The sequence below is a fragment of the Gadus macrocephalus genome, chromosome 1 (genome assembly GCF_031168955.1).
Source record: "Gadus macrocephalus chromosome 1, ASM3116895v1".
NCBI classification, from domain to species: Eukaryota; Metazoa; Chordata; class Actinopteri; order Gadiformes; family Gadidae; genus Gadus; species Gadus macrocephalus.
Window position 1 is genome coordinate 13,700,116 of NC_082382.1, and position 9,424 is coordinate 13,709,539.

Genomic DNA, 9,424 nt, shown 5'->3' on the forward strand with positions numbered 1-9,424 from the left:
TCTTTAAAATATGGTTGGATCCCACACAGTAGCCCTTGAGTTTATGATGAAATTATTCAGGAGGAAACACTGTATCAAAAATATCTCTGGGCACTACCGCTGAGTGAAGGAGAGGGAGGGAGAGAAAGAGAGAGACAGAGAGAGACACAGAGAGACAGAGAGAGAGAGAGAGCGAGAGAGAGAGTGAGAGAGAGAGAGAGAGAGAGAGAGAGAGAGAGAGAGAGAGAGAGAGAGAGAGAGAGGAAGGGACAGGGAGAGATAGATATACAGAGACAAAGAGACAGACAGAGAGAGAGAGATTGAGACAGAGAGAGAGAGAGAGAGACAGCGTCAGAGACAGAAAGAGAGACAGTGAGAGAGATAGAGATAGAGACAACGAGATAGAGAGACAGCGACAGAGAGAAAAAGAGAGAGACAGCGGGAGAGACGGAGACAGAGAGAGAGAGAGACAGCGAGAGAGATGGAGACAGAGAGAAAGAGAGACAGCGAGAGAGATGGAGACAGAGAGAGAGAGAGACAGCGAGAGAGATGGAGACAGAGAGAGATGGAGCATGATGTACGACAGTGAGGGACTGCGTAGGAAGAGGCTTTGACCCCAGCCTATTTTTGACAGCTGAAGGGTCAAGGAACACAGTGTATGTTTAGACATCCCTTGTTCACATATTATAACTAGCTTCTTACACCATTACACTGACTATGTGGAGGACTCCCCCTTCTATATAAAAAAAATATGTTTTGTAATGTGGGATCCTAATGGAATGCAGATTGAGTTGGACTTTCATTTATCCTTGACTGCATTCTTCCTTCATATGCAGCATTTTCCCCTGCAGTACGATTAGCATGGCATGCTGTTGAATATGACAACTCTCGGTGATGACTTGATGATTTTTGTGTGTTTGCAGAAGTAGCTCAGGGACAACTTTTGGCAGGATTTGAGCTCCATCTGTGGTGTGAAACATCCTGACAAACTACCCTTTCAAAGTAGCTGTGTGCTACATAACAATTTAACAGTATCCTGTTGAGCTAAAAGGCTCTCTGGGAATGCAGTGTTTTGACAACTACCAATGTTAGTGCTGTATTGTATTTTAAATACAATGGGCAATAAACTCTGAATAGGAAAATCCCAAGAATCACTTCATGCTGGGTAATTCCAATGCTAATTCAATTGTATTCTATGTCAATAATAGAGGAGTACAAAGTATAAATTCTAAAATAGAAGATTGAATATTGCTTCTTCTACAAGCCCTTGACTGAAAGGGAAGCATCAGGCATTGATCCGTCATTCGACGTCATTGGATGGTCATTGGATTGTCATTGGATGGTCATTGGATGAAAAAGTGCTTGACGTTTCACACTTAATCTTAAGATTAAGAATGTGTACTAACATACATCCGTTTGACCACTTCGGGTAAACCTGAAATGTCCTTCTCTTCAGGAGCAATTAGTTTTGTTCACTTGCTTTCATTCTTCTCTGTTTTGTTGGTGGTTGGACCTGTGTGTAATGTGTGTGTGTGTGTGTGTGTGTGTGTGTGTGTGTGTGTGTGTGTGTGTGTGTGTGTGTGTGTGTGTGTGTGTGTGTGTGTGTGTGTGTGTGTGTGTGTGTGTGTGTGTGTGTGTGTGTGTGTGTGTGTGTGTGTGTGTGTGTGTGTGTCTGTGTGTGTGTGTGTGTGTGTGTGTGTGTGTGTGTGGGTGTAAGAGGCTCACGGCCTATCTGTCTTTATTTATCAGGTTTCTCTTGGCAGGTTAAATTGCTTCCTCGGTTATTTCCTCCTGGTTTCCTTTTAGGTTCATTTCCTCTGTGTCGTTGTCAGAGAGAGGAAGGGGCGAGGCTGTCCTTGTGTGGATAAGGACAGTGGCGGCCACTCTATCCATGCTGCACATGACAGATCAATAGGACCTCCCTCCCATTACATGCCAACCACAGCTCACAAAGGAGAAGACAACACACAGACTCATGTATGCATTTGTCTGATGTACAACATGAATGGATGGGTTTAATCTGCACACACACTAATGTTTGAAATGATTGGTTAGTTTCGTGTTAGTGTTTATTTATCTTTTTCAATTTTATTGCTAAATATAATTATAATGACTTCAGGAGGATATACAAAGGTATATACCAAAACCTAAACCATCACAACGTGTCTAAATTACTGTTTAATGGTGTCTATCCTTTGGCCGAACGCTTGTAATGGGACCATTTGTGGAGCCTTCATCATGGATCAATGTTTTTCTCACAAACACACACACACACACTCTCTCTCTCTCTCTCTCTCTCTCTCTCTCTCTCTCTCTCTCTCTCTCTCTCTCTCTCTCTCTCTCTCTCTCTCTCTCTCTCTCACACACTCACACACACACATACCCACACACACACACACACACACACACACACACACACACACACACACACACACACACACACACACACACACACACACACACACACACACACACACACACACACACACACACATGAATGCGAATAAATCTTCATTAAAATGACAATAAAGATCATTGTCTTCCTTACATTAGTTAAAGGGGCTGTAGGTACGATTGAAGAGCTATCAATTTGAGGGTAATTTAGTTGAAATGCCAAGGCCATCTGTCAGTTCCTTATTTGGTCTGTCTTATTCCCTCAGTTCCTTATTTGGGCTGTCTAATGTCAAAATCCAGTTCCCATGCTCTTTTCTGTTCTCTTCACAACTACAACATCTTACCTGGAGGACCTTTAAAGAGGTATATTATGTGTTCATGATGCATTGACTAGAAAGCTTGTATGGTTTGTGCTGTGAGGAAAGGTCACACCAGACGATACACTTTATGAAGATACACTTTGAAAGAGAAGGAATTAATTGGCATGAAGTAAAGGATATCATGTCTTCTGTGGTAGAGATTTCACACATCCCTGTTCCAGCGGTTGAAATGGCACACGGCCATTCAAAAGCAAGCACAGGTTTTTAATCAGGGAGAGGTTGCAGCAAGTGTGAGGTGATGTTTTCGTATTCATCATCGCTATGTTATTATTTTTTGTGTTGCTGCGGGCAAGTGGCTCATCTACTCCTTGATGCCTCCTCTTTAGTGATTGTATGTTCCGGTTTGAACCCAGTGACCTCTTATCTCCTGCCTGCTATTATTAGAGTATGCATGCGGTGCACTGTAGGAATAAAACCATTTTCCAATTGCTATACTGCTGTGCTACTGTGATAGGTTGTAGTTTCTATATCTGCCAATCTGCCCTTTAGTCCTGCGAGCCATGTGGCCTGGGGATTGATAGCTTTACGATAAACCAAAAAAATCAAATTCCTTGCCGAGGACATTGTTAAGGGTTAGGGTTCGGATTGATTGCTACGAAAGTCAAGACAATTGAGACTTCTTCTTCTTAAAGAGAGCGTAATGGGTGGCTCACATGAGGTGTGCAAAGGTTTATTTCGGATGAGGTTCTGTTTTAGTATTCAGCGACAACGTTGTTAGAGCATGTCATGGCACACACTGAGTGCGCTTGACATTTTCTTCTGCGGACGGCATAGAGGAAGGTGTGTTTCTGTTTCTTCACGGTGGTATCTCAGTCAATGGCTGTAGCATTGACCTTTTTTCTGAATACCATACGAAATGGGAATCAAATTTAAAGCATTTTAACAAAATGATGTAAAGTGTACAAATATAATTCAAGCCCCTTCATCCACCTGACTCATGCAAGGCCATCACATTTAGAATTGAATCATAATTTTAAAATGACTTGCAATGTTTCCATTAAGGAATGTCGATGCCTGTTGATAGTGTGACGAACCATCTGCCCTGGGGGGAATCCCAACTGGGCTGCCATGATGGCCACGAGCCCAGAAGAACTGGAGGGTATGAACGCCATGAACTCAATGCATCCTAACGCTCTGTGTAACCAAACAAATGGACCGATTACACATTTCTATCGCTTGAACAATGCAATGTTTTATAGTCCATAATATTATTGTCCCTTTTCTAATATCCATAACGCATAATGTTTTAACTGATTCATTATTTAAGGTTCAATTCCAAATTGTGAGAGCAATTTTGATTGTGACAAATACATACCTATTTAAAGATTTGGGGACTTTGAAGAAGCTATTAATATATTTTGTTTAAAGTTTTTAATCAGTTACTATGGATACCATATTGTTGCGCGACAGTGTAAGAGAGATTGAGGTGGTACACGTATGATGTTGTCCAGACAGTCCATATAGCTCCATTGAGTTGATCACAACTTTGGTTTACTGTAAGAAGTGTTTTTTGATGTGTATATTCTTCAATGTTAAGGCAATTGCAGTTCATTGCAGTTAGACAGAGGGCTTAATATACATATCGCCATTGGTCACTGTTAAAACTCTAGTTGAATTACATTTCAGTAACAGGCACATTCATTAAAATCCTAGATGCATACAAATGCACACACGAAAAAACCCAGATGCTAAACAATTTAAGCTGCTACAACACACTTACAACTTAAACACACACACACACACACACACACACACACACACACACACACACACACACACACACACACACACACACACACACACACACACACATACACGCACACATACAAACAAACAGACACACACACACACACACACACACACACACACACACACACACATGCACAAAGAGCGTAGGTAAGGTATGTTGGAGCACGCTGACCATAATGTCTTTGATTATCTCGGGGCAAAATAGCAGCTCCCTACCTGACGGTGAGCGGCTCATTAAGGCGCTGCCTCGTTCTGCATAATGTGCAATGAAGATGGCCGACTACGCCTTTACGGTTGTTTCTTTTTGCAGTGATGTTAATGCTGTGGTATTATTATTTTCTGTGTTTATCAGAAGGCAGTATTGGAAATAAATGGTCATACACCTTACTACCATAGTTGTTCTGCTCAGAGCCATCGCTGCAGTTATATGGCACAGGGCCGACCCGCGTATCATTAGGCGAAAGATGCTGAAACGTTAGTCAAAGGGGACCAACCCATTCACACAACTACTATTTTCAAAAGATTTTCTGCATCAAGCTCTGTGCAAGCTCTGTGCAAGCTCTGTGGGTCTTTAAGGCCCAACTGTGTGGCCTAGGCTAAACGAACCAGGGGTACGAATAGAAACTCAGATAAAATAACCATTTTATAAATGTCTGAAGGAAGCATTTGAGAGGTAATTATAATAGCAAATGGGAATGACTGTGGCTTCCGATGTCTGTCCGGACGGGGCCATTGGCTGTCGTGAAGGTGTGGATTGTACCTTGGCATGATGACAGACACATGCCATCAGAGACACATGCCTCTGACACATGGAGATCCCGCCTACAGACACATGTACATGTGAAAAAAAAGAATCCAGAGGGATTCATATAAAATGGAATATAAAAGACAACATAATTAAAACAATTATACTAAGAGTTGTATATTATTATTGCATGCTTATAATTTTCTGTTTGCATTAATACCAATTATGTATTTGGAATATAGTTAGATTATCAATCATATCACATTGATTGGTGTTTGACTTCACTGCGTCCTCACTCATCAAGGGACATTCTGTGTTATTTCCAAGAAAGGGTTGGATGTTACATAACCATCACCATATGAAATATCTCCAAGCAACACAGGCCTGTAATAACCCAGTCAGATTAATTTATTCGGTCCAAATTAAGTCATTCGATTGTCTACCTACCTGCCGAGCTACCTGTGTGCACTCTGCCCGTGCATTCATTGGGCATGACCGCAGTCTTCCACCAGGGTCGTCAGACCCAGAGCGTGTATCTCTGGGAAGACCCAGAGCTATTAGCGAGATTTAGCTCTTGGCAGACATATTTCTAAAACAGCGAACTAGTCAAGTGTTTTGGGGGAGTTGCTTGCAGGGATGTGTGATTTGTTTTTTCTTATTAGTGGTTTTGACTCAAGCTAGCCCATCCATACTAGCTTTAAAGGATGTTATAGGTGACCCATTATTGTTATTGAAATCTTTTCATGATTATCTGATGAATTCATGATGACTTTAAGGCACACTGTTGGTGGCACTGACACTGATTGATTTTGAAATCAATGTAGCCTATGAATTATTTCCCATACCAACACTATCATTTAGATTCTGCTCATGTGAGAGAGTGTTGTGTGTGTGTGTGTGTGTGTGTGTGTGTGTGTGTGTGTGTGTGTGTGTGTGTGTGTGTGTGTGTGTGTGTGTGTGTGTGTGTGTGTGTGTGTGTGTGTGTGTGCGTGCGTGCGTGCGTGCGTGCGTGCGTGTGTGTGTGTGTGTCTGTTTGTGTGCATATAAGTGTGAATTTCTAGAAAGCAACTAGTCTTTCTAATGGGACAGACTGGATGTACTTAAGGCCCAAACCCTGCAGCTGCCTGCCACTGCCCTGATCACCACCACGACAAGGTGACAGAGCTGCGCAGGTCCATGCCAGCATGGACCCCAGTATGCACACAAAGGCAGGCACAGATAACCTGTATTGATATTTTTCACACCATCAATTACTATACATATTATTGTTCTTAGTATCATTAGTATTATTATAAACAACCATAAAGATATGTCATCTTAATAATTGTTTATAATAATACTATACTAATAATGATAAGAACAATAATATGTCATACATTTCCCTTTTAAATATCCAATTGGTTCTCAGTCGCAGTTATCATTCCATTGTCAACAGTTGACCCGTTGATGTAGGCTGCCTTGTGTATGGAGTCGAGCTCTGTGGTGGCGATGGATTGTGTAGTGGTCTATGTCATGACGCCAAACGCTATGTTATGGAACTACTGAGTGAAGTAGTGGGCGGAAGCTATAGATACAGTGGGAACTTGTTATTCCATCTGATTTAATGAGCGACTGATGCACTTCAAAGCTCTTGCCCTATCACCTCTGATAAAATATGGAGGTCTTATAAATAGTGCTAAGAAACAGCCATTTTCCTGGTCGAACCAATGTGGATCAGTAGACTACCAGTGTTCAATGTAGCAATTTACCGCCTATATATAGCTTATACAATTCAGGCCTTATAGTAATATAGGCTATCGTAATTTGGGTAGGCTACTCGCAGACCCAATATATGAAGCATGGGTCCCTTGAATTAAATGCGTCGGTACCATAGAAGAGACTCCATAATCTATGTTTGTCGGGTTGCATAAAATAAAGGACATTAGCTTGACTACTTAATCTTGTTTATTTTATCTTTTTCAATCATAAGTGGATTTACATCCATAAGTTCCTGGTACATCTTAAGTTAACATGGCAATTAAATGCTTTTACATTCGGCGAATCTGGTGAAAGTGGGCGAAAATATCTCCTCGTTCGCCCTGTTCGTGGAGCACCGGTTTTTGTCGCCTCCTACAGTATAACTAAGGCCCAATCCCATAAACCTGTGGTTGCACTTGGACCTATACCCGCTTGGAACGCTAGTTGTCGCTATAGTATAATGAATGAAAAAGACATGCCACACAGCAGCAGTAGTCTCTGCTTTCAATGAGCGGTCAAAGGCAAACAAAAAGTTCTCTTCCCAGAATGGGTAATGTGTCTCAGATGGATTTTCTTGGATTTTATTTTACCCAAGAGACCGATACAAATAGCACACTAACAAAATGTTATAAAAGAAACATTAATAATAAAAAAGTAAAATAGAATAATATGAAATAGCAACCCTACCCAAATATATACTTCACTGCTAGTATTCATTTAGAAATGTTGTTTTTAATATGTTGCTTTATGTTCAGTATTTATATGTGTATGTGTGTGTGTGTGTGTGTGTGTGTGTGTGTGTGTGTGTGCGTGTGTGTGCGTGTGTGTGCGTGTGTGTGTGTGTGTGTGTGTGTGTGTGTGTGTGTGTGTGTGTGTGTGTGTGTGTGTGTGTGTGTGTGTGTGTGTGTGTGTGTGTGTATGTGTATGCATGACTGTATGTCCGTCAGTATGTCTGTCTGTCTGTTCATCTGTCTGTCTGACTGTCTCTGTTTGAATGCTTGTTTGTCTGTCTGCCAGTCGGTCAGTTTGGCAGACAGACAGTTTGCCTGCCTGTCTGTATGTGAGTGTGTATGCGTTTGTTCATTTGGCATGTCCAAATGTCTCTATCCGTGGATTTTCTACATTTACTACTGACTAATGTTCTCGCGAAATGTCTCTGTTGAGGAACCTCGACTCAAGTTAGACAAGTGTGACACTTGAACGTGTGAACATCCCCTCACTGTTTCTGAATACCGTTTCTTAGGCCTATCATTTAAGTGGCATTTTACTCTCTTACAGTTCAGGGTTGTTGAACCGACACGCGGATGATATTTCAGCATGATGCCATGGTGACAGCATTACGAGGCCGACCCTCTGAAACGTCTCCGCGATGCGAAATATCAAAGTGATGAGCGGAATGAAATACCAAGCATGTTAAAAGATCACTCAGTTTATTCTTCTTCCGATGGCGAGCAAGAAATCCCTATACAGTCTATGAACTCATTACGCCACTTAGTGCCTTGCTAAAGGGCACGTGAGTCACCGTGGCATATATCCGTAGGAGTCGGGGGTGAAAGTCGCTCAGCAAGAGAAGCCCACGTGCTGCACTCCCCCCACCCCCTGCGGTGATGTCATTGCCAGAGACTTCCTGAACACAGGGTTCATTCACAGAGCCCTCAACTAGCACCAGCTCCCAAACACTCGTCTCTATGGCAACAGGGCCACAAGGCATGCATGTGGGCCTTTCTGTTATTTGTTTGAACGAGGGATGGAGTTGTCATGTGTGAGTAGTGTGTGCACATGTTCACAGTGTGTGTCTGTGTTTGTGTGTCTTTGTGTGTGTGTGTGTGTGTGTGTGTGTGTGTGTGTGTGTGTATGTGTGTGTGTGAGGGGGGGGGGGGTTGTATGTGGGTGTGTGTATGTGTGTCTGTGTGTGTGTGCATGCATTCATGAAAGTATATGTGCGATTCCCGTACGCAGCTTGTAAATGTGTGTGTGTCTGAATCCAGCCCATAGTAACTGCAAGCAAATCAAAGCCCCGGTGAAGAGTAAAACCATGTTATAGATGTATCAGTTATGGCCCTTTTCCATTGGCAATTTTGGCTTCATCACACCATGCCACGCCGATTCACGTTTTCATTCCCAGTTTAATTGTGCCAGAGATAGACCATCTCCAGAGTGCACCCGACCAGCCTCTAAGCAGGCTGCAGTGATGTAAGCCTTGCCTGCTGGTCTGAGCGAGAAGTTTCTGTCAAATTTAGGACTAGAGACCTATGAAAATACAATAACTGTACTCTTGTGACTGAGACGCATCAATGCCTAGATTTTTTATTATTAGTTCATTCCTAAAACTAAAATCAAGGACATCATGTGGCACTTGGGAAAATATGTGTTAAACATTGTCAAATGTGTAAACAAGACCGATCTTTTTCAGTAGGCTGTAATATGAAAGTGTGTGTTC